The sequence below is a fragment of the Cuculus canorus genome, chromosome 6, assembly GCF_017976375.1.
Source record: "Cuculus canorus isolate bCucCan1 chromosome 6, bCucCan1.pri, whole genome shotgun sequence".
Lineage (NCBI taxonomy): Eukaryota > Metazoa > Chordata > Aves > Cuculiformes > Cuculidae > Cuculus > Cuculus canorus.
In genome coordinates, this window is record NC_071406.1 from 42,297,346 (window position 1) to 42,322,512 (window position 25,167).

General features: G+C 48.3%; 1 protein-coding gene across 1 annotated transcript in view; it reads left to right on the plus strand.

The window, feature by feature from the left end:
* Positions 1–22,980, plus strand: part of TWIST2 (twist family bHLH transcription factor 2) — a 36,160-nt gene extending 13,180 nt beyond the window's left edge. The window contains exon 2 of the mRNA XM_054070709.1: positions 22,224–22,980. The gene's annotated coding sequence lies outside the window, so the exon portion shown is untranslated. The remainder of the gene's footprint in view (positions 1–22,223) is intronic.
* The last annotated feature ends 2,187 nt before the right edge of the window (positions 22,981–25,167 follow it).

A 25,167-nucleotide genomic window follows, 5' to 3' on the forward strand; every position in this document is an offset into this window, starting at 1 on the left:
GCACCGTGAATAAGAAATGGTTTTGACATCACAACCTGTAATATGCAATAGCAACTGAATGATTCAAATTGTACTGGTGTGGCAAACTCCTGCCAGGATGCAGCCCCTTCCTACCAGCTACTCAGCAAACACAGCACAGGATGCAACAACATCACTCCCAGTTGTTGGTACCCACAGGTCTACCAGAAGTCACCCAGCCTTCACAGAGGGACTGAACTCCTTCAAAACGCAAAGACTGGTGTGCACACTAAGAAACTGGGCCCCAGCAAGATGCTGTTCCCACAGGCTCTTCAAGGGCCACAGCAGCTCAGCACAGGGCCAGACCAGTCTGCGTCCCAGCAAAACCAGTCTGCCCAGCAGCCCCTGCTCCAAAGCTGCATTTTAAGCTGAGACACCTGAAAACAGCACAGGATCTTTTCAGACCAAAAGCAAGATACTAGGTTAGGAAGATGAGGGACAAAAACCAAAATATGACCGTTTGATAGATTTCTTAGAAGCAACTCACCAAAAGCTGCTAAATAGAAGATACTGGGGATTTGGTTGCAGTTTAGAAATGGAGAAGTCTCACCCACTGCTCTGGCAGTCCTTTATCTCACAGCCTCTGAGCTGATGGTGTAGACAGCAGTTCTGTAACTCTTCCCCTTCATTAACACATGCTGTTTGATACGATGAGGCCAGCAGGCATTGCTGTCCTTGCCTGCATGCCCCATCCCAAGGGTATTCATCTCCACTGTATCCTAAATGAAGGAGCCAGGATGAACCTACTCCTGGTTCAGACCCAACTTACCCATACAATTTTGGTTGAAGCACAGTGCCTCAGTTTCTCCTCTGAAAAACCAAACGCTAATACTTCTCCCTTGAATGCACGTTACCTGCCCACTTTATGACCTTCCCATGAGACAGGACCTACCTACAAACAGCATGTAGAGAAGGAACACATGCTGCCAGGCTCTGGTTTTGTCCCTGCCCAGCCCCATGCCTCCCATCCAGCCCATCCTCTGTGCTGGTTGTCCCTCTACAGTGCAGACCATCCACACAACACCCTGTCTTTTTAGGTGGGTTTTTGCATCCCAGCAGAATCTGGCTGCTATGGGAAGGGGCTCTGCACCGGGGCCAGGCTGAGCAGCAGATCTACAGCAATTTACACGCATTTCACAGCTTCTCATTTCAGAGATCTAAATTGCAGATGTGCGCTTCAGATTTGGAAAGAGACAAAACGGAAGGAAAAAGGTTAAGCAGCTCTGTGAGTCACTCCAATACACGACCTACTGTTGATTTAGAAGCCTACCTCGGCAGTAAATACAGAATAAAGTTCTCCAAATTATTTAACCTTTTGTATTCTGGCCAGCAAAACAAATAAACGAGAACAAAACATCCCTCCAGAGTCAGAAAAGCAACAGATCTGGAAAACCCTGCACTGGAGTTAGTACCAAGAAAAAATAGTGACCCAAAACAAGTGATCTAATGGAGACAGGAAGAAAATAAAAAGCAACAGACATGAAAGGCAAAGAGGTAGGCACAGGCATTAACGGGGCAGATAAAGGGAATGTAGAGCGCAGGCTGTGCTGCTCTCTGGGAACAGCTCCAGGCAGGACAATGTGAGCAATAACTTCCCAAACAAGCAGAGAGAGGCTGCACAGCTACAGCACAACAGCAAAGAGAAAACACAGCCCAAATCCTGCCCCTGCTGAAGTCTACAGCAAGGCTCTGGTTCAAGGACCACCAGCACCCACTTTCTGTGGGAGAGCCCTGTGCATCCAGGCTCTTCTTGGAATTGCATGGGCTTAACAGACCCATTATAGTCCCGAATTATTTCCCCCCCCAGGCTGTTTGAGTGCTGCTTTTTCAGAAGCCCCAGCCTGAAGGCAAAGGGGATTGCAGCTGCATAACAACTCAGGAAGAGCTCAGTACATAACTGCAAACGGGCATCACAGGCAGGCAGACAGGAGCAACCATGAGAATTAGGTTTATAGCAGGCAGGGAAGCCTTCCCAAAGGGGCAAGGGATGGATCTGCGGTGAGGGAGCTCTGCAGAGGGCTGGCACTGGAGGGAGGAAGGCACCCCCACGCTCAGCCTGCTCCTCAGCTTAGGAAACCCCTGCCAATTTTCAAAGGCAGCTGAACCATACAACCCCCCAAGATCTCGTTGAATCACTTTTTTTTTTTCTTCGAAGTACAGGGTGTAGCAGCGGAAGGAGAGCTTTCCCTGGGATTTGAGGCACTGAGTGGGAGTTGAGAGAGAGGCCAGCATCTGCTGATCTCAGGGTACCACCAGGAGAATACAGCACAAGGATGGAGGAGTTCACTTGGGCCAGAGCCATCCCAAGGTCTCCAGTTAAAGCAGACATGCTAAAAAGCTGTGCAAAGTGACTGGGGGACCCGAGGGGACGTTAGAGCCCCAATAGATGCAATGATTAAAAGGAAAACTGATGAGCGAGCACTTAGAGCATAAATCAGACTTTCCTTAAATATTTATGTATGCTCTAAATCAGCAGCGCTGTGGTTCACAAACCACCAGAGACTGTGTGGAGACGGGGATGCATTTAAAAATCACCATTATGGTCAGCACACACAGATACAAAATTTAGGGCAGAGAGAACTGCCTGTGTGGTGTTGCTGGATAGTAATTCAGACTTAGAATTAATAATGCAGACACCTCTTAGACCAATGTTTTACCCCGACTTCCCAGATCAGGGATGCAAACTTCCTGTCCTTCATTTGTACAGCAGTGTTGCTGTTGGATGGAAGACTATTTCAGTTAAAAATCACATTGATACGTAGAGTATTTCACCCCACCTTGCTGTGAAAGCCTTCTTGAACCACTTGTTCCCCGGCTCATCCCAATTGCTACGACGCTGCCAGCCTCCCACACCAGATGTGGACTGAGACAGGATTTCAGAGACCATACTTCAAGATTATTACTATCTTTAAAGTTCATGTGTTCAAGCTTTTCGACCTAAAGTCTGAAGACTAAAATCACACCTTATTAGAAATACTATGTTACTTAATTAATTAAGACGTGACATGCTCTTTTAATATCACTAAAAGTCACATGAGGCTTAAAGAAAATACCAGTAAAGCAGGGCTAATGCTAGACATGGCAATATGAGGTTTCTGGTGCAGAAGGAAAAGCAGAAAACATCAAGATTTTTGGCATGACAGATGCTGTAGACCCAGCAGTGTTCCCAAATGATGGACGTTTTCAAGCCTGTGCTTCTATACTCTCGTGTCTTTTCCCTTTGGCTGTAGATCCTAACACACTGGCATTTGCCTGCTACAGACAGATACGAAACTGCAGGATTCTCCATCCTGCGGCATGTCGTGAGAAGTAGAATGGTATCTTGGGAAGGATGCAACTTTTAGCAGTGTAACTGCACCAGATGATGCCTGGGGGTGGGAGGGAGCCCCTGGGAAGTAGAGGGGATTTAAGCATCAGTTTCCTCCAAGGAGGGACAATCCCACACTGATTACATGGAAGAATTTCACAATGATTTAAAGTTACATGCAAGGAGAAGCCTTAAGATTTGTGATCGGTGAGACTATAGAGAGCTGCCAGAAGCACATGCTCTCACACACACATCTCCCTGTTGGTTGCTGGTATAGAATTGAGCCTGGCAGACAGCAGGATGCCCAAAACTGGGAGAAGGCGCAACAAAGCTGGGACAATCTGAACCAAGATTAGGATCTTCTTCTGTGCTCTCAGCTTGGCAGAGGTAGATGGTGGAGCAAAGCACAGAAAGAGGGGGAAGTCAGGAGACTGATAGCAGAGGAAGCAAAGGGCCCCCAAGACCAGAGGCGAGGCAACAAACAGAATGAGCAGGTTGGGTGGGATTTATCACAGAGGGAAGCTGAGGCTGAGCAGGCATCACCTTAACATAAGAAGCCTATTCCCAGGGGTGGATCTCTGCTTTGCTGCGCAGAGCACTGCATCACATGAACACTACAAGCACGAGGACTGGGGTGAAGGGGGAGCAGCCAGAGCAGCCCTGAGCATCACGGTCAGGAAACAGACTGGAGGCAGAAAGGCTCCCAGGAGCCCACAACACCCCTTCCACACCTACACATCCTCCAGGGGCACAAAAAAACAGGGAAGGAGGAAAGATGTAAACAGTTTTCCCAGAGATCATCTGTAGGGTACTGGGAAGGTTTCTCCAACTTCTCTGCATCCTCAGTCCCGACCTTAACCCACAGCTGAGCTGAAGCCCCCACCAGCTCTCCCTCACCTGCAGCCATGGGTCCTCAGCTCTGGTCTGCTATCCAGACTGGAATGGCTCACAGTTCACCCCGATTGGTTTGTAGCTCCCATCACAGCGGGCAGCCAGACTGCTTTGGGGGCGAGCAATGCAAATGACTAACGTGGTCACACCTGTGATACACTGCACCCTTCAGCTGGCTGCCTTCTCTCAGCCCTACCTAGTTTGGGGCAGCACGAAAACACTTGGAAACAAGGGTTAGTCCTTCCTTCACAAACATTGGGATGCTTTTGCAGCATGCCCTGCCCTGGAAGGGAAAGCACTGCAGGGGAATAACCCAAGAGCGCCTGCCAAAGAGGGACCGAAAGGAGGGAAGGAAAGGAAGAAGAAATTATTTAATAACTCCCAAATCATTTTTAAAAATTCATTAGCTATTATTTCAGCTGTGTGACCTCCTGAAGGGACTTTCTAGAGGGCCACATTATGCAGTCAACTGGAAATATAAATAAGTATGGAAAGGGCAGAGATCACTTTGTTTGGCCAAATCATGTGGGATGTCAGGTTAAATTTCCTGTAGGGTGCATCCGTGTGCTTCCAGGACACCAGCGTGGCCCAACAGCTCCCCCAGTCCCAGGACGCCTCCCCAGCCGGCGGGCATGAGTTATTTTCATCTGGGGAGAGCTGATTTCCAAAGACTTCCTGCCAGTCCCGCAGGGACAGAAGCACGTTGCATTGCTGCAAGATCTCCAGCTGCAGTTCAAGGGGGATGCACTGTCAGACAGATTGCAGAGACCAGCTCCAAGCCAGGCAATCTGCTCCCAGTAAGGGCCTTTATCCTTCCTAGCTGCGGCTCTCCTGTTCAGGTAGGGGAAGCTTGTGCACTGCTTTCCATTTGCATTTCTTTTTTCTTCCAGCTTTAGGAACCAGCCAGTTTCCCTGAGCCCAGCTCCTAAGACTTCATTTAATTTACTAATTTATTGATGCCAATCTAAATAACTGCTGGTTTTAGGGAGCCTTTGAATTGAGGAACTGATGATCCTTAGAAACCTATTTACCTTTCAAGTGAGGATTTAGTAAGAAATACAGGTTATCACATTGCTAAGAACCAAAGATGAGGTGGAATATGAGGTTCTCTCCACAATGCCCAAGGCCAGAATCTCTTTGGTTTTCAATAGTATTCCTATGGCTGTGCTCCTTGATAGATGAACACCAGCTTTACAGTGTTACACATACCATATCATGGAATTACAGAATAGTTTGGGTCAAAATTGACCTTAAAGCTTACCAGTTCCACACACCTCCCACTGGACCAGGTTGCTCAAAGATTTGAACACCTCCAGGGATGGAGCATCCACAACCTCGCTTACTGATATGGACAAGTGCTGTGTTATAGGTGCATATACATGTAGGGGAAGCGTTCAGTGTACAAATAGATACCAGGAGACACACCTGTGCCTGAATAAGGGTGGCAACCAGAAGTTCCAAAAGAAAACAAAAGCACCTTTACCTGATAAAAAGCAGAGAAGTGAAAAATGCTTAAATTAAGTCGCAGACATCCCATGCTCCTCCACACCAACAGTATACTTAAAGACAAAACATGGTATCAGAGACGATCAGTGTACTGCATGTAGGAGAATGCACACACACTTTTCTAGACAGAAACAGATCAACATTCCTGCATAACCTACCCTGGATTCAATTTTATTTCTTACTGAGCTTTTAAAGTTTCCACTTTAATTACTGGATGAAACATCCAGCCTCCCTCACGCTTTAGGAGCAGTTTTAACCTGGGGAATAAGAAGCTTAAGGAAATATTTTGCAACACTGCAAGCGTAAGCCACATGTAAACTCAGAACTCTTCAGCATTACTTACAAACCCCAGCAGTCGGATGAGAAGCCCAACAGCTGCAACTTCAGAGCAAACCTCTGACTCAAAAGGGCACAAGCTTAGCTCAGGTTTGCACATCCTAAGACAGCTTGTGAAACTCAGAGGAGCACTACTGCCAAAGTCAAAGCACAACCTCTTTGTTTCAAACAGATGCAGAGGGCTCCTATTCCTCTCCCCCCCCCCCCCCCACTAAGAAAGAGGATTTCATTGATATCACAGTAACATGGGTTATTAGCTCAGTGGGAACCTGGCAGCATTCAGACTCAAAGGTTCAAGCAAGTCCAGCTTGCAGCTGGCAAACCTCACCAAGACCAGCCAGCTGGCCTTGAGCTGAGTCATCCACACAGTGATCTGGCTGAAAATGTTAACCCATTCATTAAGTCACCCAAATCCAAAAAAAAAACCCTGACAACTGCAGTGGGGAAAACTTACATTTGCCTTTTGCAGAGTGACAGACTGGAAAGACCATGCAAACCAATTTTCCAGAGCTTTTGCTGGGCTTCTGTCTGCATGCTGCACAAACCTGAAGTTCTGGGGAGCTGTTTGCTCGCCTGCTTCAATCCAGCAAAGCAGACTGCGCTTCCTTAGTCCCTGGAGCCAGCAGGGCTGATGGCACACATTAGGAGCCAAGCGTGTGATTAAGCACTTCATTATACTGACACAAGTGAAGAACACACCGCCTTTTTTTTTTCTCCTTTAGCAGAGATATCTCATCTCTGCATGTTTCTTCCTCGAGGACTTTGACCTTACAAGTGAGAATATTCGTTCCCCCTTGAAAGACAGCAGCAAGGGAGTGGTCAGCTTTGTTTTGCATCTCCTGAAGCCATCAACTCCACACGCAGGGTAAAAAAAAACTGCCATGAAAGCTCTGGAGCCTCTGCAGCAGAGCTTGGTTATAGAAACTTTACTGAAAGCAAGTATGAAACAGCAAAAGAGAAGGCTGGTAGGCAACAAGCAGGATGCACCACATTTGGTGTCTACTCCCAGCTCACTGACGCATACGAAACAGTTTTAATGATTATTATTTACTTAGTGCAGAGGAAATTAAAACTCTTAGCGCATTCACTTGTGTAAGTGGAGGCTCTTGGAGCAGAGCAGCAGGCTGGGCAGCTCTCATCCTGGGCAGCTCACAGCACCGCCCGAGCTGGAAAGATGTTGCTAAAGAGGCTGTGAGTAAGACCTCACTCTCTGCTTCCCGTTAACGTTCTCGCCCCGCATCGCCCACAGAGGGCTTCAGGGAAGCCTCGAGAGCAGCCGGCCAGCCCCAACCCCAGTTACAAGCAATGATGCTATCCTTACGAGTCCTGGAAACACGAGTGATTCACGGCTGCTCAGCACCCAAACAGGGACTGGTGGGTTAACTGCTGTCTCCTCACGGTATCACACTCCTGGAGCGGAACGGCCGCATCAGAAACCCCCAAAACGAGAGATAAAATACTCCATTTGTGACCAGCTCCGAGACAGATTCGCTGTCACGATATCCCCCATAACTGCTGTGTTATTGTCCCCCTTACCGTTAAGTTAATCAGGAGCCCCTCTCGTAGCCATCGCATCCTGAGGTGCACCAACACAACCCTTCAGGCGTTCATGAGAGCTGAACGAGCCACAGCGTTCAAAGCCAAGCAGACAAGGCCGCACCGAAGCACAACACGCTGAAACACCACCCGTCACCCCCAAATCCCCCCGACCAGGCGGGTGCCCTCACCTCCTGCCAAGTGCTTTCCAAAGGGCCCTGAGGCAAAGGCGCGTTGGGCATTCAGCGGCAGAGAGCCAACCTTGAGGGGCTGCTGAGGAGGAGGACAAAAGGTGACAGGGCTGCTTATAAACACCGAGAGGGAGGAGGAGGGGGCTCGTTAGGCTAAAGAGCAGCAGCTGGGGGGAAGGAGTCGGGCTGAAATCTAAAGGGCTCGTTGTGGGCAAAGGCAACACCCGCTGCAGGGAGGGCAGAGGCTCTAAAGAGGGATTGTGCGGTGCAGGACTGGTAAAGGTTGTAATAAAAAGCCCAGGAGAGATGCAGGACTCTTGCAAGGCTTGTGTCCGTGTCAATAGAGCTCACAGACCACTGAGGACAGAGAGGAAGAGCCTCTGGGCAGTACCGGGTGATGAATGCAAAGCCCTCATCTACCAGCGCAGGGCTTTCAGGGTCGCTGCAGCCATGGCCGGAGGCGCAGTGTCAGTGTCTTTGCTCCTCCTGCACAGGGGCAACACCCTGTAACCCCACGGATTGTAAAGAGTTGGACTATTCTTGCCATAAAAAAAGATCAGAGTAGCTTTATTGACTGCAGCAGAGTTAAGCTGGTTTATTCCAAGTGAGAATTTGGCCCCTTGACTTCAATGAAGCTGTGTTGATTAATCCCAGATGGAGCCCTGGCCTGGTGCGATCCCCTCTGGAAGTCCTGGGAGATTGGTAACACACAGGCTGAATCAGTGCCGTTCCTCAGAGCCTGAGTGGCTGTCAAAACCCTGCACCTGCCGCCCCGCGAAGCACCGCCGCCGTGGGCCCGAGCCATTGCCGTCGCTGGCTTTGGGGGCCGGGGTGCGGCGAGAGAGGGCACGTTCTCCAAACGCCGCCTCATGCTGGGGGGAGATGCCAAAGTAGCACCCTTTCCCTTGCAAACATCTGGGAACGTCACCTGGGATGCGCGCCTTCGCTCTGGCAAAACCCGGGTGTGGTGGTGTTGAGCGCGCTGAGCAACAGGGAAATCCTGCTTATTCACATGATGGGCTTTTGTCCATGCTCTGTAAAGATCCCCGTGTGTAAAAATTAAGGATTAAATCCCATGAGCTTTAGGAATCTGCCCCAGCATCTGTTTGCTGGTTTTGAAGAGCAAGCACAACTTCGTGCAGCAAAAGGAAAACTTTCTTCCCTATTCCAAATGCAAAAACCAAATGAACAAAAAAAAAACACAGGGTCTTTTCTCAAGGCAGGCAAAGTTTTCCTTCCCAGTGTTACAGGCACCAATGCCATACTTCTAGCAGGAAATGAATTCACTGAAAATGAAAAGTGCTTGATTTTCACAGCAGTTGCTTTACACGCGCACACGCGTGTGTGTTTATGGTCTCTGTGTGACCATAGAGAGACGGTGAAGCTGTGCCGTGTAAGCCATGTGGAGAAAAAACGGAATGAACCAATTCAAAGGCAGGTGTTGACGTTTTTTTGGGTCTCGGACGGTACAAACACATAGTGGACAGTACATAGCCCATCTGCCGAGCACATCGTTCTTGCAGAGGTGTTACTGCTGGCTATAGTATCCCACAGGCTGGCTGGTGTTTCCCTTCTTTCTCTTTGAGGTTGCGTCTCACAAGTTCAGGTGACAAAACAAGGGCTTGGCATTGCGTGCAGAGGAGGCACGGCATCGCTGTCGAGAAGAAAGCAATGCCTATGCCCGCTGTTCCTTCACTCCAGCTCTGCCTTCCAAGTGTTTCTGAAGTCAGGCATCTGGAGCGTGATGTAATCTGAAGATTGATCAGCAGCAGCACACGTACAGCTGTGCACATCTGGCCTGCAGGTGTTTCAGCTGCTATTTGTCAATGACTGTATCAAACATTAAAAAGCACCCCGACTTCATAAGGCAAGTACCTGTCCCGTGGATTGTTCACAGAAGCCCACAAAATGGCATTGATTTTATGCAAACTGTCTCTGCTTTTTAGTGGGTGGTCCCAGTTTTTTTGGTTGTTTTAGTTTTTGAAGGAAGGAGTTTAAACCATTGATGCTTTTAAAGCACGAGTTTTGTTGTTGTTATTAATTCCATTGGCATTAGTCCGCGCAGTTGAGTCGGTCTTAATGGATGGCTGCTATCATCCACTTGGTGATTTACTCTTAGCATTCAACGTTATTACAGAGGCTTTGTGCTACACTGATGAGAAAAAGCTGAGGGTGTTCTTCCTTGTGCTCGGCTGTGTGTGGACACAGCAAATCTTGTTCTCAGAGTACCGAATCTAAAGAGGGTAAGGGCAGGTAAAGCAGAGAAATGGGCAAGAAGGATATTATCTGTGGGTAGGACCTGATGGTGCCCCGTCCCAGAGCCAGGCAGCGATGCTTCTCACTTCCTGCAGGGACACTGCCACACATGTGAGGTTTGCAAGCTGAAGCTGAATACTTGCCACACACAGGAAAAATAAGGAGAGCAGGAAAACTGCTGGCTGAGCAGCCCAGACCAAAAGAGTTCCCTTGGAAAAAGAATAAAGGCACAGATATATATATTTATTTTTAGAGAAGGTGTTTTTCCTAGAATTTGTATTATTTTGCCAGGAATGTAGGGGGAAGGAGAAAAAGTTTCCTTTGTCCAATACTTTTGTGCTATTCTAAAATGGAGTGGAAGCAGAAGGGTATTTTTTTACAGCCCTCCTCATACCTCTGTTGTGTTTATCCGTGTAGAGGCAGACAGGGACCACACTGACTGCGGGCGTTGTCAGAGCCCGGTGCACACCTCACTGTCCATGGCACCAGCTGCCCAAAGCCACATCTGCATGTCTTTCAAGGAGGAAAACCAACTATGTTCCTATTACTATTTTCCTCACAGATAATCGCAGTCAGCCTATAAGCTCATGGATATCTTACATACAAACACATTTTACTTTCCAAACAGCTTAGCGCAGATATGTGGTCAGTCATTGTAGCCCAGCTGATGGCATTAAGCTGTAAACAGGTCATGCAACTGTCTCCTAATACATTAAGCCTTACCTTACAAGCTCTGTTTGTGCAGGGTAAGATTTACACATGGCTTTTGCTGTGAGCATCACAGTAGGAGCGTATATCCCACCCTTACCTGATTTCTATGTAATGTATTTCCATCGCTTGGACACTGCTTTGGGTGTGCATTTCAGGAGGGAGAACCAAGTGCTTGTCCAAAATTGCTTGTGGTCTGGCAGCTGGAGCCTGGGTTGATCTGAGCAGCCAGAGGCTGGAGGATAGGGCGCTCATGGGGCAGAGGGTGATGGGAAATGACTGCTGACATCCTTGGCATGAGCCTCATCGTCTTCACAACCGCTCTTTAAGGACACATGCATCTACTGCCTTTCCTCCCCAACCCCAAATATTTCACTTGAGCTGCCCAAGAAGAACACCTCATTCCCTGCCTTTACCCCCTTCTCCCTGCTCCTTTATTCCATGCCTTTCTTGTTCAAAGCCAGGCTCCTGTCTGAGTGGCTCTGGGGAGGTGATCCCAAGGACACAGTAGGGAGGTTTCTCTGCTGCTGCATCAGCTGGGTAGGGGGCTGGTGGTGGTTGGCTCCCTCCCGCCCTTCCTTTCCCCTAGCCACTGGCTTTCCCGGCCTATTGCCCTCTCCTGGGTCAGGAGATGCTGGTGGTGTCCCCCAGCACTTTTTTTCCTGAGCCACCCACCAGGCAGCTGGGCAGAGCCAAGGACAGACCTTAGACGATCCTTTCAAAGGTTGAAGCAGCTCTGCTTTTTCCTGCTCCAACTGCTCATTAGCAGCTTCCGCCGTTGGGCGATTTCTAGCCATGCTTTCAGTGATGTGCTGCCAAGATTTTAACAAGGGGCTCCCACAAAACTACCTCCCCTTCCAGCTGCGACGAACACCACTGCCCTGCAAAGGCCGGTGCTCAGGCTGTGGAGGAGTGCAGCATTGAGGGAGATGTTCCTTTGCAGGGGCTCCTTCCTGTCTAAAGCCTTTTTTTTGTTTGTTTGTTTAATTTTCTGGTGAGGGAGGGACAAAGCACCTTGGAGCAAATATTGCTTGCCTGCCTGGAGCTGCTGCAGGGAGGTTGGACATAACGCAGGAACTCTGAGCGTCCCAGCAGTGATATGCTTCCTTGCCGAGCTCTCGCTTCTCCTCCCTATCACAGGCAACTGATTTTATCTGAGCAGGAGCAATCAGCCTCGAGCTGAAATGCTGAAGAAATGGGTTTTTTTCTAGGTTTTTCAGGGCTCTGAAGGACAAGTTTTTCCATGGGAAGTGGTTGAGACCACAAGTTTCTGGGTGTGACAGCGGCCACTTTGGCTTTCCCGTGTTGGTGGGCATGGGTGGGCTATGCTGGTTCGCACCGGGGAAGAGCTGGATTCCCAGAGGACCTCTGAGTTTGAAGGCATCTCACAGATCCAGGATGACCCCCAGACCTTCAACCTCCCTCTTTGGTGAACATCACTGTCTTCTGAAGTGCAAAGGAACAGAAGCCCGGTGGAAAGCCTAACAGCTTGGTTATCGGGAGCTAAGGAAAAATGCAGATCTGAGCGGTGTTCAACTTCTTTGTGAGGGTTGCAGCCTCCTCTGGTACCAGAGCTGCCTCTTTTGCTCTCGTAGTTTAGCCTTGCAGAGGTATGTGTGAAGCTGGAAGAATGGGAAGGCTCGTTTTCCACCTTTAAATACAAACTGGGTGCAAGAAGGTCAGCTGCATGATAGATAAGAAAACAGTAAAGTATGTGGCTGTCAAAAGCAGTCAATAATTGCTGATTAATATGGCCCATAGCTTAAAGATTAGTAAAGCCATTTTAAATGCAAGCCGTTCTGTAAACACATCGGGGTCAACTGCACAGGTTCTCATGCACTTCTAAAATGCCAGTTTTCTAGATTTTGTTGATTTCTTTTTAATTAAAAAGAAAAATATCTGGAAAAAAAAAAGGAATGTAAAAATAAACAGTGACAAACACACTGCAGTATTGTTAACGTGGACTCGAGCACCTTACAGGTCTGGAAGCTCTTACAGGATAGCACACTGCCATCTGCTCTGTAGATACAGCCTGTTTAGATGGGTGGCCATGAGCACTGATGAGCCTTTCTGCAACAGAGTGAGGGAAAACAAAGGACTTAAAGCAAAATTATTCAGTAATTTCAATCAATATTGGCTACTTGCTGACATTAGAATTAAAAAAATAATTGAATCAATACACGTTTCTTTGCTGTGAGTTCATGAGAGGAGGACTCACAGTGCCCTGGGTTTGTTTCAGTGGTGGGTGAGGAACAATTTGTGGCAGCTGGTCCGGTCCGCTGCTCGTGGTTGTGCTCCATCCCGCTCCTCTGGCCACAACAAGGCACAGGCAGGAGGAATCGGGGCCGTGGGCTTTCCTGTTGGTTTCTTTTTGTGAGCCTCTCTTTAAGGATTTTTCATTGCCAGAATTTTTGCGAATGGTGAGGTGTGAGCAAGTCATCAACCTTTCTTGACGATGGGCAGGACAGGCTAGGGAGACAGAAACAAGCTTGGAGAGAGGAGAAAAGGCTTAAATCTTCATTTACTTATGCCACATCCCCATCAGACAGCTCGTTACATTCACGATAATAAACAAGGGAGATGCTGGAGGCATGGAGGATATTTTCCCTTGGACCAGCCATGGGCAGATAACTCTTCCAAGGTCTGGAAAGCCTGGAGTAAATTAGATTAGAGGCTTTCCTCTAGACGGCGAGGGTACGTTTGGTGATAGTGGGGGGTGGGCCTGCGGCTCAGGAATGAGCAACTGCAAGGAATATGTTTTTAAATGGTTTCCCAGCTGTAAGATGCAAATAATTGTGGCTTTCCTTCATCTGGGAGACTTCAAGAGCGGATTGTTGATAAGGGTTCATACCAGCAAAGGCAGAAAAACACAAGCCAGGGTATCTGGTTTCAGTCTGTCCGTACCCGCAGCATTAGATCTGATTTTGGCCCTTTCTCCCCACCCTTGTATGTAAACAATTATCTGGATTCCTTTCTCCGCTGCTTCCTCCCCTCTGAAGCCTTGCAGGCTGGTCCTGCTGCCTTTTCCGTTGCTTGAGGGACAGCTGCACATTTGGCTCTCTCCTTTCGTGGCCCACAGAGCGGTCTGTGCCGTGGCCACAAGGACCAGCGCTCCCCGGAGGGCAGCAAGCAGCCCTGGTGAGGGGAGTTTATTCCCCATCCTCATCTTTTTAGCCTTTTGTGCTGGGAAACACCCTAATAATCGTAAGATTTCTGCTATCCTAAGCAGTCAGCAGGGCTGTTCCTTTATGCCTCAGTTTCCCCTTCCTACCTCACCTCTGCTCGTTGCCTAGGGTTGAGTTCAGGGAGCCCCTCGCGTTGCAGCTGGGGATCCCCGGGGAATGTCACAGATAGGGCCGGTGGTTTCCCGGACAGATGAGTGGACAGCAAGGTGGATGCGCTTAAGGACCCAACGGAGAGGTCAGTGTCCCGGCTCAGGCTGCTGCCGGCTCATTTTCCCCACCCCAGAGCTCTACTGTGATGTGGTCAAAAGGAAGGGGGGCCCCTTCCAGAATGCTGGTGTGTGTAAATGGCTTTCTGACACACCTCTCCATCCTTTCCAGGGACTTCCACACACTGGCTTTTCCCATGAGGGAGGGCACATGCTTACCCGCTCACAGCGGTCCTCCTGCTGCTAACCAATGGGGTATTTTTCCTAAACAGTTGCATTTTTTGCATCATGCAAATCACGAAAATATTTTACATTTCAAACACGTGCTACTGTTCATTTTGGCTCTGGGGACGGGTACAGCTCCATAAGATAATTTGAGAATACCCCTTTCATGCCGATCCAGCCAACGCCTGCAGCAAGAGTAGCTTTATGTATGCTATACGTATAACGGCTTAACCCTCCTTCCTTTGACTTTGCTATAAAAATATTTAGGCATGTATTAAACCACGCGTAAACGCAAGCACAACATGCGCAGATTGAGTTTTCCCATCCGTAAACAGAACAGAGAGTCGTGTTTTCACAAATGCACCTAAAGGTTTGACGAATTGTGCTGCAATTTTCCATGTGTTTTGATTTGGTCCTTTTTTTTTTTTTTTTTTGATACAAGTAACATGTAGAAATTTCAGCATGGGGTTTGCAGAATTGAAAAGCCTTTGAAAATTCTTCTGATGTCCCTCTGACATTACTTTCTGGCACCCAGTTTTGTCTGCTAGAGAAGAAGTTTCTCTACAAACTCTAGAAACAAGCGGGGACGCCTTCAGCAACAGAGCAGTTGCTCTTGGTTCGGGTGAAACAGGCAGAGGAAGGAGAGCATCAGGTGCAGATTATCCCATGTAGGAGGTGCTCAGGGTATGTGTGGGCATGGCAGGAGAGGGGCAAGGCTGCACGCACAGCCTGTGCTTGGACATGGCTTAACTTCAGCTTGCTGTGTGGCGCCTGGTGGTTCTTCAGGCAGCTGTGAGGCAGGAGGCATCCCACCTCACGTGGTTAAGGAGCCGTGCTGGCTTCTTAAAGTTTGGCTGGGGACTCTGCTGGGAACACTTCTTACCTAATCTAGGGAACAAATACCTGGTTTGCCAGCATGCATCATCCCAGTGTGCTAGTTGTGAGTCCGTCTCCAAGCCAGCTCCGGGCAGCCACCACCTCACCATCACCCTAGAACGTCTTGGCTGCTTCAAGGTGGCTGCAAGTTTAATGATGCTGTGATAAAAGCCAAGCCAAAATAACTCCCCATGCTTCCTGCTTTAGGTCTGCTTCATATGGCTCACAGAAACACTCAGACCGTGCATAGTTGGAAGGCGATTTTGGGAGGCTTAGATCTAGGTCAAGACAAACTTAATTTCCTCCAGGTCCAGGTGGGACGACGCTTTGCAAGCCAGGAGATTTACGTGCTGCCTTTCAGCTTTCCATCCACTGCTGTCCCAGCCTCTGACACACAGTCACAGGGAAGCCTTCAGCATTTTTGGAGAGCGGTTGTTTTCCACTTTCCTCATGGTCTAAAACAGCTGGACCATTTTTTTGCCCAGGCTCCATAAAACAAAAACAATGACAAGAAAGAGGAATCACCTTTGGGCATGGAAAATTTTCAGCTCAGGCAGCGTAAGTTTCAGAAGGTTTTGAGCAGATAAAAACCCATGAGGTGCTGGGAGGCAAAGCATACAAACCTGGCTGTGGCTGTGGGGATTGATACTTGCCATATGCTTCTTTAAAGCAGTCATTCCCAAGACAGCTGCGAGCAATGGTCCCTGTTTGCCAGGAATGAGCAAGGTTAAGGGGTGAATTGGAGGTGTTTGGCGGTGAGCATCTCATGCAAGGGTCCTACCCATGATGATGACAACCTCTGCCAGATCAGGTGATTTCTGTGTCCCCAGCAAGCTCCTCGTGCGTATCTCAGATTTCTGCACTTTAAGCTGCCACATAGGTGTTAGCGGCAGTCTCCTTGGCTGGCAGATCTGGGCCTGAGCTGTGTCCGGAGGTGAGGAGCGAGGAGCGGGGGATGCTCGCAGGAGCCCAGGTTGCCTGCCACTGATTGCATCCAGCCCATTGTCCCGGTAGGCAGGCGAGACAGAGTTCTCATAGCCTGAAGTAATCCAAATTCAGACTTTCTGGCCTGAGAGACAAGACGCTTCCTCCTCTCCAGCTTGGCATTTCCTAATCTAAAAAAGAACAACCCAATTTCTGGAGCTGCTTGCTTTGGCATTTCAAAACTTCATGCCAGCCCATGTTGACCTTTTCTCTCTGAAGGCACAGGGGACGACACGTGCAACCCCAAGTCACGTTTTGCATTGTTCGCTGTTGTTTTTCCCCATCCTTGTGCCTACGGGGCAGGATGCACGCAGCGCTGGTGCGGCGGGCGGGCGTACCGGGGCTATGACATAATGCAATAACCCAACTACCCACATTTATTTATTTTGAAAAAAATATTAAGGGCAGCTGCTACTTAGTGCCGACTGAAATATTTTATGGATTTTCTAAAGCAGGAGCATCCTCTTTTGTGTTGTAACCCAGCATTGCTGGAAGCTGGTGGTTGGACTGTTCCAGAATAACTGATCTACATGACGTTTCCCTCCTCTTGATAAGTATAAAGAGGGTCTCCAACCCTGAAGGTACACACCTGGGCAACAACCAGAGAGGTCACTGCCATTGCTCTGCCACATCTTGCTCAGGTGTTACCTCCAAGCAGATCCGACTCAAGAGGGAACTTCTCCTTCCCCTTTCACCCTGTAAATCACCCCAGCTAGTGTGCAGAACTTAGCATAATAAAGCCTTAATTAACAGAATTGACAAGGAGCAGTGATATCTTGACTAGGCTTTTGCTGTATGCTTTGCTGTGTTAATCCTTTCTGGGTATTCTCATTTTGGAAGGATGAGTTTTGAGATGGTGGTGATGGGGATCTCCAGTTGAGTTTGTTTGATGCTTTCTCACGGGCCGGGTTAACGTTTGCTTCCTCTGCGCTTGTTGGTTTCCCAGGGAGGAAAATCACAGAGCTCTTTTGTCCTCATGCCTGCTTTGCTTGCGTCCTACCTCCTCACCCCAGGCAGCCCGCCACTCTCCAGCCTGCCTCACAGCAGTGCTGCTCCCTGCTCCGATCCTCCACAGCCTGCAGAAAAGCAGCCTTTGAAGTTAACATCCCATTAAAATGAATGTGGTGGGGATGCTTTCCGAGCAGGCGCAGTCTGGGGAGGAAAACTTCAAAGGAGGCAAAACACAGTGGCAGGGATGGTGCCGAGGGCACCAGAGCTGCTCGAGCAACTGGAACGCATGGGGAGGTTGGCCAGGAGGTGAGGAGCATGCCCAGTCGTGCCACTTACAAGAAATTGGTTATTGCAATTCCAACTCCTTTCGGGAAGGATTCTCGATCAGAAACCACATCCCCTCCAGAGGCACCCAAGGGCAGCATTGTCAGCCCACGGACAGCGTGCCCTGCGCTGACCCACCGAGTGGGGCCAGGGTTTCGGCTTTCACCTATGCTGGTTTTTACTTCCCCAAGTAGAAGGGGAAAGGAGGAGGAAACACTCTATAAACTTCTCGGTGACTGCTGAAATCAGTACCAGCTGGTGTGGGGCGAGCAGCTGTTGCGTGCTGCACTACACCACCGCTCACACTCCTTGTCCCCTTGCTCACTGCCTGACCCCAGACCCAGCTCCAAACACAAGGCAAGAAGGGCTGGCAGCCCCCTGCAGGGGTTTTGGCTGGCCAAAGCCCACTCAGAGGGAGAGAGGCTGGGTCCCCAGCAAAGAAACAGTTTTTTACATTCCCAACATTAAAAGAAGTTGAAAAAGCATCTTTTAGGAAAAATACGTAAAACAAAAAAAACCCAAAAAAACCAAAAAACAAACCTGAATCTCAAATGATTTTGCTGCATTTCCTATTTCATTTGCACATGAAATAGTGCAAATGAAATGAGTTTGCTGGTCACCCCTGGGGATGCTGACTCCATAACTTCCCTGGGCAGCTTGTGCCGGTGTTTGATAACTCGTTCAGTGAAGCAGTTTCTTCTGATGTCCAGTCTGAGCCTGCCCTGGTGTAACTTGAGGCCATTCCCTCTCATCCTTCTACTTGGGAGAAGAGACAAAGACCCACCTCTCCACAACCTCCTTTCAGGGAGTTGTGATAAGGTCTCCCCTCAGCCTCCTCTTCTCGAGGCTCAATAACCCCAGTTCCCTCAGCCACTCCTCACAGGACTTGTATGTTAAGTCTTGGTCGTGTTATGGAAAATAGTTCAATTTCTTTGTAACCAAACTGACCTTAACTCTATATAAGCAAGGATTTTGGAGACATGTTTCAAAGATTCCTGTGACCGAGGGTCTGCTCTTGCTGCCATCTTACATCCAGCCTGCAGCTCCTGGGCTGAGGAATGCTCCTTACGGAGCTGGGGAATGCTCTGAAAGCAAGGGAAAAATAGAGTAGCAAGCCCTTGATTCACTGTACAGCACAAACTGATATAGCAGTGCATAACAACTATATCCTGCCTTACAAGCTATGGGGTGAGAGGAATGCTTGGAAACTATGTTCAGCAATGATCTTCACCATGTATAAACTCTCAGCCCACGTACTATAACCACACATTGTTATAATACAGTATTATGCCCTTCAGCTTTATCTTGGAGATTAGCAGACACCAGCTGATTAAAGCCCACGTGCGCTCTAAGAGCCAAAGGGATGTACTGCAATTTCCTAACCAGGGAAATTGAGGCACATGCAGAGAGAGCAATTACATAGCGAATCAGTGCATGAGCTGGGATTAAAATTAAGCTCCGCAGGGTTCTGCTGTCCTACCACACCAGCTTAGTGCCAGGAAAAATCCCTATCACCTCTCCGTGAAATCCACTATGAGCTTTGCTGCTTCTTTTCAGAGTAAGTCCCATATCTCCACACTTCATCATTCAGCTGCCACAGGAAACCTGCAGTTGTTCCTGTAGGATTGCATAAGGAACCCTCTGTGGGTCCGGCTGGAGTGAAGCTGGGAAGTACCACAGGAGTAGTCACCAGCGGAGTGTCTTGGCAGGCTTTGATGGACGCCTTGCCGAGCCCCTCTGGGATTAAAGGACCATAAACGCGAAACTCAGCTTTGGGAGGATCCATTAAAGCTCAAAATCATTGTGGAAAAGCTCTCTATAATTTCACAGGGGTCGGAGCCAGAAGGGCGCTGTTGACTTGTTTGCTCGCGCCTGACTGCAGGCAGGGCAGTGTTTCCCCTTTGGGGTCCAGCGAGTCAGGGTGTCCGAGCCAGCCCTGCTGGGGGCTCAGGCACAAGGCACTGGGTTTACTGGGACACTTCGGGGTCAGCTCTGCAGGAACGAGGGTAGCAGGAAGCAGCAACCACAAAGCATTCTGCTGCGGTGGTGTGGCAGCAACTGGGCAAGAGAGGAGGAAGACCAGCCTGCAGGTTTTTTGGGGTGTTATCCATCCTTCTCTGCCAGAAGCCGATCCTCCCTCCCCCATAGAAGGCTCAGCCTTTAGAGAGCGAGGACTGGGTTTGTGACATAAGGATAACAAGCCAGATTCAGGATACAGTTTCTCCAATATATGTATCTCTTTTTTAAGGAAGCTGAGAAGTCACTGAAGTCTCCTCACCTTATTAAGCTCCACATAGGATTTTCTTGGGTTTTTATCACTGTACTGCTGTCTTTAAGTGACCCAGAGGGGGTAAATGAGGAGGAACAAATTAGGTGTAGACATCACACATCACTTCTTTGGCTGGACATGTTTCCACACCCCCACCAACAAAGCCCGTCCCTAGCACAACAAGCAGACGCCCCTCTCCTCCCATTACCATTCTTGTATTTTCAAAATTGATACTTAGAACCAGCTTTGCAAAAGCAGTCAGCATCCAGCATCCCAGAGAGGAAGAAATGCAGGGAGTAGGTTCCACGTGCCAGGGAGGAGGGCAGTTCCTCATCATGAATTTCTTTCCTTCTCTCGTGCTGATGGATTGGGTCTGTGAATGAGCATGCTTTACTCTTTCCTATGGATCTTACATAGAATATGTGGTAGGAACAACCGGAAAAATGTTACACGACACGAACTGAAAGACAAGCACATGTCAAGTTGGGGAGAAAAACCGCTTCGTGACCAGGTATAGCAGCTTCCTTTGGGTGACCTCTGTATCTGTCCCTACTATTGCTCCACCAGCTGAGATAGGCTGCTTTAATGTGCAGTGGACAGAGAACAGAAGCGGGAATAGCTTACCAGATCATCTGGCCCTGGCTGGTAACCAGGCATTAGCCAAGCGATGGTCACGTCTCCTACTGTGACCCAGCATGTGGGATGGGAAAGGGTGAGTTCATCCTTGGGAGGTGACCTGGCAGAGCCATGCCTGAGCCCTGGGGCGCAGTGCGGGTGCTGCCCATGGAATAGACCTCACTCATTCATCTTGACATGGCAAGGAAGCCAGAACACCCTGTTGGCACTGAGCTGCTGTGAAATCCCTATTTTTCCAGCTGGCCAGAGCCAAAAAAAACTGCTGAAGATCAGAAAGGACCAGTGGAAATGAGATCCCGCTCTGCAACAGCAGCCAGAGCAGGGCATCTTACCCAGGGTTAAAGACACCAGCTTGCAAACTGCCAGCTTTGCTCTCAGGGCAGCTTTGTCCTGACCTCCCCAGCCTTGTGCACGATTTAAAAAATCAGTGGAAATGGATCAGCTCAGTATTGCTTTCTACTCAGCTTCACCTTGCTTTACAGGGCAGATGGGTTCAGAGACGAGCAGGGCGTGACGATTTGTCATGCAGTTGGCAGTAAGCATCCTCCAGCCCTTGCAGGGGAAGATAATCTTAAAGAAAGAAACTGAGCTTAAAGGTTGCCCTGAGCTCAAGCAGAAAATTCACTGCACAGTACCTTCTGCCTCGCTGTAGTTTATTTTCCTTTCCTGAGTCCCCAGTCCCCAGCTCGGGCTGCAGCAACGCCAGCGCTAGGAAAGAACCAGTCTGTCATCTGTCAGACGTGCGCACACACAAACCACCGCCGCTCGCTCACACCAAGCAGTTAAGCTTTCCTAAGTGGTCCTGGGCAGCCTGTCAAGTCCCAAGCTCGTCTGCAGAATGTGGTTGTAATTAGATAATTAATAACTTTGAGAAGGAAAGGAAAGGAAATAAGCTAAATGGAAGCTTTCCTTAGTGGGAGGAAATAATTATATCTTGCTTTTTGATATATGAGCTGAGGTGGTTTTCTGAAGGCAGAAACAGCATCTCGCCTGCAAAGGCATCACTCCCCCAGGTTAGACGGGATCTCCCGTGGGCACCGCTGGGTCACAGGCTCTGTCCCACCAGCCTACAGATAAGCAGCAGCAGGTTCTGCAGATGAGAGCAAACCCCACAGGTAAAAGGGCTTCCCCTCTTGTTGCCGTATCTTGCCACATCCCAATGAGACAGAGGAGAGACAATGCACGGGGTTAGGTCAGCAGGAACCATGTGGAAAGATGGTCTTTATCACAACATCCCTCAGGGCTGGAGGAGCTGCTGTGTAGAGGCTCTTTGATGGATGCATTGCTCCTGCTTATGGATTTACCAATTCAAACCACAGTGCTAAAAAGGTCGCACATTACCAGACTCTAAACTTCAGCTAAACGTCCAAAAGTCAAAGGAATTGTTGCGTTTCAGTTGATTTTTTTTTTGCTGTTGTTGTTCTTGGATTGCTTGGATATTGTGTAAATGTGTACACCAGGATGGAAAGAAAACTTATTCAATTCCAGCAGGGTTTGACTGATTTTGCAGGAGGAGCTGAGCATCCTTGTGGGTGAGGTTTCTAAAGCCCATCGCAGGCACCTGAGCATCCCTGTTTCACTTTTTGAACGGGCATTATGGGCTGCTCCTGGTGCACAGGATCTCGCCCAGCTGTTGGACTGACGGTGTGCCTCGACACTGCTGGCACCGGGGCAGGTTTCAGCACGTGGTTATGGGTGTTCTTGAACCACAGCCTTGATTTGTAGGGGAAAAGAACTTAGAAGTCAGTGTATCTCACAAGGATGCCCTGTTTTCTCTGTATTTATCTCTTTCTTATTTTTTTTTTCTTTTCTCTCTAGACTTTCCAGTGTTTGAGACTGAAGTGGAATTGGGACATATCCAAGTTTGTAGCTTCTGAAACCTTAACAACCTCAAGCAAACTGGTCCAAAAGACCCCTCTTGACCTCCCTCGCTCTGAACTCTTGCGGAGCACTTACTTAGACTGAGCAGAAAACAGCACCGAAACTAATGGGCTGAAACTTTGCAACATCTCTCCCCAAGCAACTGACCAAAGAGAAAAGAGAAGCAACATTCCTGGTTGTTCATTGTTGTTGGGTTCTGTGTCTGTCTGTCTGTGCGTTTGGTTTTGTTTCTAATTATTTTTTTTTTTCTAAAAAATCTGCATTCAGGAATACATTTATGAGAAATCTTTGGGTTTGGATTTTACTTCTCCTTAGCTGTATTCTTTTTTTGGTTTTTGTTTTTTTTTTGTCTGCTTTTAAAATTCAAAACCTGATTTCTTGTACAGTAATGTCAAAACTGGACCAAGGCTTTCAGAAAAAAAAAAAAAAAAAAGAATAAAAAAGCCCACCGTGTCCCCAGCTCCCTGCATGATTTGTTTCAAATACAGCCTGGATTACAGACTGCCCTCCACGCTGCCGCCTCTTCCTTATCGCTCCATGGTTCGCTACCGCTCCCCCCTCCCCTTTTTTCTTTATTTTCTGTTCCAGTGTATATGTTGCTTATTTGTTTTATTTATTGAGATATTTTTAACGAGCTAAGAGACTGCAATGTCGCTGTGTATACTGCTTCTCTTGCCAATAAAAATAAAGATGTCATGCAGCTACTGGGGGTATGAGATTTACATTCTTGCCTGCACAGCTCTGAGCAGAAGCTGAGCTGCGTCCGTGCACCCCGCAATGTTTCGACGCTCACTGATTTGTCTAAAATCTCTTTTCCAGGTAGTAGGTGATGGGGTGCGGGATTTGTCCAGGCTGATTTAGTTGTACCCCGTCTAAGGAGGCTTGGGCAGGCTGCAGGTGCTGCAGAGGGGCACACGTCTCTACAGCCCCGTGGTGTCTAATTCACCACTTGAGCAGCTTCTACTCTCAGCAGAGCCCTTTATTAAGCACAGTGCAACACATCTTGGTACACTCAGACTCACCAATCTGCACACTTGCCTTCAACTAGAGTAACAGGCAGCTGATGTCTATCGCGCTGGCTGGTGGAAATGCTGAGGGCAAGCGTTTCTCAGGGAGAAGAAGGGCTGCATGCTGCCAGGAGAGTTGCTGCATGAACACACAGCGCTGGAAAAGCTGTGCCTCACGTCCCAGAGAGACCTCTGCATACTGTGCCCAGAAAAGATACATAACACAAAAAAGACTGTGGCACTGCAGAAACTGTCACCCAGAGTCACTGCTCCGCTCCACCTACCGTCTATCCCGCGAGTAAATGCTAGTGGGCTTTGCCAGAGCTCGGTAAACTTCCTCCATCGCCTTAGAGACCCCCTCAGACCCTTGGTCGTACACATGCTGAAGCTTTTGATGTCCAGGTCATAAGTAACATGTTTAAAAATAATTCATTCTGAAAAAAAGAAAAAAGTAATTAAAAATTCCTTTAAAGAACAATCATGGTGGTTCAGCCCCAAACATGGGGCTGAATTATCCCAAATGACCTTTTTTTCTCACACACTTTCCTTGCTGCGTTAACAATGATGCTGGTTAGCGTGAGAGCATCTGGGCTGCAACACTGAGGTGACAGAGAGACTTTGATTAAACGGTGGGTCTCTGGCAAAGGCAGTTTGGGAGTCTCAGCATTCGTCGCTGAGATTATCAACTCAACTTTGCAAAGCAAGAGGCAAAACAGATCTTTGTAAGAAAGATCAGCTAGAAATTGGCAGGGAGCGATGTACTGGGAGGGGAGGAAGAAAGATGGTGAAGGATAATAGACTATGGAAAAAAAAGTAATGCTGTGGTGTCTAGAGCCATTAAAAATAAATCATGTCATTCCATCTAAACCAGCTTCAGAGAAAAACATTTTAACATGCCAAATCAAGAACATACATGTGTGTATCAGATGCATTAATTGCCTGATAGGTTTCAGAGCTTGAACGTCAAATGTTTATTTTAGAACAAGCGCATAGAGTAAAAGACATCAAATCCATTAGAAGCTCTTACTTGCTTAAAAGTAAATGACATCTCAGTTGGGCTTTTGCTACCAGCAGAGCCAAAAATACCATTTAAGAAGGTGAATGTAACAGATGTCATGCAATGCAGCATGACATGCAGCAAATGGAATATTGTTTATTTCCCAGGGTTGTGTGTGTTTGTGTGTTAGCTTCTGCAGCTTTGTGAATATTTAATGATGCTCCAGATCGCGCCAAACTGATTTCACCACAAAGATTGACATTTTCCAAGCATGGGCGTACAAATCCAACTTCTGGAGAGCCATTAATAAGGCTGAAGAGCCATTTCCACCGCTCTGCTCTCTTGGGGACATGATCAGGACCAGAACCAAGAATGGTTCGACCTACCCAAGCCACAGGTCAGACGTGTGCAGACCCTTCCTTAATGCCATGCAGGGCCAGGGCTGCTGAGCCCCGTGCTCGGACATCATGCATTTAAGGACTTGTCATGGTAGATCACAATGTTTGGTCTCTCTCTGCAAAGTGCACTGGCAACCACGAGTGAAAATAAATGCTCACAAGCACCCATTGGCACTTCCCCTATGAACTGCAGGGATTAGTCAAGGTTTCAGTGGATGAATGGCCGAAGAGAGATAAATTTGAGGCCCAGAAATGTGATATGACACTTTTTTGTAGGTAGAAAAAGTAGTAACTCCAAAAGCCGGTCAGAAAACAGCGGTGCCGTCAGGCTCAGAGGAGTGGCTTCAGCTCCCAAGGGGAGAACTGAGACTACCAAAATCTCCAACAAGTCCTGACAATTTGAAAGCTGTAAACTCACTGGATAACAGATTTTTAACAGAAAACACATTTAAATCAACGAATAAAGAGGCACGCGCTTC